The 4,916-nt window shown below is 40.0% G+C and overlaps 1 long non-coding RNA gene across 1 annotated transcript; it reads right to left on the reverse strand.

Annotated features, from left to right (window-relative positions):
* Nucleotides 1-3,212: 3,212 nt before the first annotated feature.
* LOC135173526 (uncharacterized) lies at nucleotides 3,213-3,552 on the reverse strand. The gene is made up of 2 exons (XR_010301364.1): nucleotides 3,513-3,552; nucleotides 3,213-3,391 (listed from the first exon to the last, which is right to left on the reverse strand). It is a non-coding gene; the product is annotated as an uncharacterized LOC135173526 (long non-coding RNA).
* Nucleotides 3,553-4,916: the final 1,364 nt, after the last annotated feature.

Below are 4,916 nucleotides of genomic sequence, written 5' to 3' on the forward strand. Positions count from 1 at the left end.
TTTGGACCCCAATTAAATGGAAGAAAAGACTGGATGAGGCACTTAGTGCCATAGTCTAGTTGACTGGCTAGGGCTGGGTGCTAGGTTGGACTGGATGATCTTGGAGGTCTCTTCCAACCTGGTTTATTCTATGATTACCAAACAAATTCATAACTCAGAAACAAAAATGAGGTTATGTTCACACAGGTGGATTAAATATAAGAAGTATAAAAGGCAATAAACATATATTTACAATTTTGCAACAATATAAGCACCTCCTTGTACAATAATTCATCTTCCCACATACACACTTTGATTCCTTCCTGGTACCTCACAGACACAGTATGTGGGCAAGCAGGTGGTTAGAATCATAGAATCAGTCAGGGTTGGAAGGGACCACAAGGATCATCTAGTTCCAACCCCCCTGCCATGGGCAGGGACACCCTAGCCTAGATCAGGCTGGCCACAGCCTCATCCAACCTGGCCTTAAACACCTCAAGGGAGAAGGCAGCTAAGGGAGCCATGCAAGCAAGCAAAGGCACAGTGAAAAGCACAGACAAAAGTGAAGAACCAGGTCTGTGCTACCAAGTATTAAACTACCCAGCAAAAGATGATGCAAACAGAGTTGTTGTTATTCTGTGTCCTATCCATACCTTTTTCTCAAAAGTCTCTGGAAAATTCCTATTCTTTGCAGTTAGGGACTAAAAATGTTAGTTGCAAACCACAATACATTTTCACCTGTGGAGGTCTTTACCTACAAGTTCAACAACAATTCAGGTAATCAGGTATCTGGAACAGCTTAAGAACTGATGCCTTCTTGAGGCAGGGAGGTGGACTGGGAGCTCTTTATTTTCTTCATTGCTCTCAGCATTTTTCATTCAAATTAATATCTCTAGGTTGCCTCACAGACATCCACCAATTATCTTCAGACAGCTATTGATTCAATTGATAAACACTTCTATTTAAAAAATTGGGTTTGGATTTTGGAATGGCTAATGGATGGATGTGTTATTTCCCACAGGCTAGCATGACTCTTGAGTAGCAGCATGGCTTTATTAGAATTCACCAGCTGCAGTGTTCCAGCTCTTCTTCTTCTTAATTATATTAACAAAAAAAAATTAATAGAAACACTAACATAGATAGGTAGACTATATTTGCAATAAAAAAGGATTATGTACTTCAAATAATCAATACCCTTTGGACATATTTGGATTACTTTGGACAATTAAAATGAAAGTATATTGAGAAAGTAGGTTTGAGAACACATTATTTGCCAAATTAATGATAAATTTGCTTTACAGGCAGATGGAAAAACATGGACTGAATAAAAACACTCACTGAAGAATGCTCTATTAGACAATCCTACTAAGTTTTAAATCAATTATTAATTCCTTGTTGGCCTCCAACAGGTAAAGTTGCTAAATGTTATATTGTTGTTTAAATTGGGTTTGACTATAGTCCATAGCTGTTCATCTAAAAACAGGAATGGCAAAAAGGCAGGCAACCTGCTTTTTGTCATCTGGTTGAAGTGTATGGAAAGGGAGAAGGTATCTTTTCTTCTAGAGTTGTGAAGAAACCTAATAGAGGCAGAATTTAAATGAAACTGTTTAGGGGCAAAGCTGATTTATGCTCTTGGAATGCCTCAGGAGTTAACAATGAAAGTGCAAGTTTAGAGCTGGAAAACACACCAAATTTAGTTGAACCACAAATCCAGCTTGAATATGGCCCACAGAGCATTTATTATTTATGACTGATAAATTAACACATATAGAAGTAGCATCAGAGCACAAATTAGTCTAATTTAGTAATCTATTAATTCAATATCAATTATCTCTATTTACAGATAATTACTAACATTGTTTATATTACTGAAGAAGGAAAAGGTAAATAATTTGATGAATTTACAGATTATCTGCATGTCAATTTCTGTAAATGCTCCATCCATGAAAACTCAAAATGAATCAAGCCAACTTGAGACTGTGCCCTCTTGTTCTGTTGCTGGTTGCCTAGTGCTTTTGCATGCTGTAGCTGAGCCTTGATACCACAGCAGTGTTTCAGCTACTGCTGAGCTGAGCACCCAGGCTGTTTTTTTTCCCCAACGTATCCCAAGAGGACACAGCTGAGCCAGCTGACCCAGACTGGCCGAAGGGATATTCCATGCTGTATGACATCAGTTCAGATATAAGAATAAAGTGAAAGAAGGAAGTTCAGGGAGATTTGTTCTCCAAGGGAACTAAGCTTGGAGAGCCCTACTTCCTGAGACTGAGCATTGTCCTGCTCATGGGAGTTAGGGTCTAACATCTTTCTCTCTGCTGTTGCTTTCCACAGTCTATTGCTCTGCTCATTATTATTGTTAAATTGCTTCTACCTTATCACTGGCTTTTGTTATATTTGTCCCTCTTCCCTATCCATTTAAGAAGGAGAGTGATAGAGCAACTTTGGGGGGCATTTGTCCCCCAGGCAGGGCCAAATCAGCACATACCAGTAATCATTTGCAATGTTTCATTGGAGCACACCAATACAGGTGGTCTTTGGGTGTGGAGAATCTAAGTCATAAGTACATCCACAACCCTGAGACCAAATTTGAACTTGGAAACTGGTGCAGAAGAGTAGATCAGTAATAGCAATCAGTCTGCAATAAAGTATGTTACTAAGGGGAAGAATTGTATTTGAAACCAAGAGCTAATTTTTCTGTGTGACTTTTGATATCACAGACTGAAAGAAGGCAGACTGCATTTCATAGCTGTGGCCAACACATATAATAGAATGAACCTTATATTTGGTTATCTAGAATAAGAGTGAGCATATTCAACCACTACAGCAGCACTGGTTTCCTGATAACACACTTTAGTAAAGCAGATCAGAGATCATTTGTGCACTTTTAACTTTGAGGAGATTTGGGGTGCTCAGTTAGAAGATGCAAGCAAAATGCATTTACAGTACATGTAAGCTAATTCTTTAACCACAAAATTTAAAATAGGATATATAAACCTAGGAAAATATTTGGGATATTGAAGATTAATTCTGTTTTTAATTGTTAAAGAAAGGTGATACTAATGGCTTGGTAGGTTCTGTTGTTCTTAACAGAGTAAAATCCTGAACTACATCATAGTCATTGACTACCCTGACTTGAATTAATATAGTCAGGATCTCACCTCATACTGAATAAAGCTAGCATTAACTTAGTTACAAAACAAGACAGTGTTTTAGCTACTCTGACATAAGAGTGCCAATAAGATTTGAGTTTGATTCTATTTTCCTTGTTAGAGATTCTCAGACATTTCTTCCATGCTCATTCAATGCTTCTCAAAACATTTCACATATTTCTTCCCATCCTTTTCACAGTTTTAAAAGTGAGCAAAGCAGCTAAACATAGAAGAGCTCAGCCTAATTGAGGACACCCAGTCAGCACCTGAAAGTGATGTTAGAGTGATCATCAAGCTCCTATCCTACCTGACCGGGGGGCCACACCAGGCCCCCCGGCCTTTTGATCCCCTCCACCATTCACCCAGTGATGCACCATGAGGACTCACCAGTGACGATGTGAGGAAGATCCCTCTGCCCAGATGGGCACAGCTTGGGGCTTCTGCCTCCCCTGGGGTGGATTAAATAGGGGAGTGGGCAGGGAGGGCAAAGTACCCACACCTGGGGTGGGAGGAGACTCCAACAGAACCCAGGTGCTCTGCATTTGGGGGATAAAAGGGAAAAATGAAGTGTGGGTGGGAAAGGGGCAGATATGTTGGAAAAGAGGAGGTGGTGCTGAAAGCAGGGAGATGGAGAGGAGAGAGGGAAAAGGAAGGAAATGAAAAAAGGAAGGAGATGGAAAGAAAAGGAGGGGAAATAGGAGATAGATAGGAAAGGAAGGAGATGGGGGAGAAGTGAGATAAAAAATAATAAAAATGAAAACTGATCTGTAGTGTTTGCATTGAAACCACCCTTGTCATTTCTGCTTGGATATCTCCACTGGCTCACTATGTTGACTGAAGAAGAAGTCACTCTTGTCTAAGACAAAAAAATGAGGAAATAAAGAGGAAAATGAAGAAATAAAAAAGGAAAACAAATACAAATGATAAATATATATATATATATATATATACACAAAGTGTGAGATATTTCAGCAAGATCTTCATGGGCCAGCAATGTGCCCTTGTGGCCAAGAGGGTACCTAAAGAAAAGCAGGTCTAGGGAGGTTTTGGGCTCCCCAATTTAAGAAGCACAGGGATCTGCTGGACAGAGTCCAGTGAAGAGCCACAAGGATCATTAGAGGTCTTGAGCATCTTCACTATGAAGAGAGACTGAGAGGGGATCTGATCAATGTTCATAAATATGTGAAGGCTGGGTGTCAAGTGGATGGGGCCAATCTCTTCTCACTGGTCAGCAGCAGTAAGACAAGGAGCAATGGCTACAAATTGGAACATAGAAGATCTCACCTCAACATGAGGAGAATCATCTTTACTGTGAGGGTGACAGAGCACTGGAACAGGCTACCCAGAGAGGTTGTGCAGCCTTTCTCTGGATACTTTCCAAACCCACCTGCATGAATTCCTGTGTGGAATATATTAGGGGATCCTGCCTTGGCAGGGAGGTTGGACTTGATGATCTCTGTAGGTCCCTTCCAACCTTTAATCTTCTGTGATTCTGCACATACATAAATAGCATCTTGAGAGCAAATCACACATCATACTAGAAGCCATGGAATGGACAAAACAGAATCAAAAGTATAATGATGCTCACTGGCATAGCTATGCAATACCTAAACCAACACAAAATGAGTATTTCAGGCATGGGTGCAAAATACACATTACACCTCAGAAGTTTGTCTGCTCCAGTCCTGTTTAAACCACCACATGTCATTACTACAGGAAAACAACCTCCCATTTTCATACTTTTTGCTTCTCTTTCTCATTCAGTATACAGCCCATCCTTTCATATCTTTA

The sequence above is a fragment of the Pogoniulus pusillus genome, chromosome 3 (genome assembly GCF_015220805.1).
Source record: "Pogoniulus pusillus isolate bPogPus1 chromosome 3, bPogPus1.pri, whole genome shotgun sequence".
Lineage (NCBI taxonomy): Eukaryota > Metazoa > Chordata > Aves > Piciformes > Lybiidae > Pogoniulus > Pogoniulus pusillus.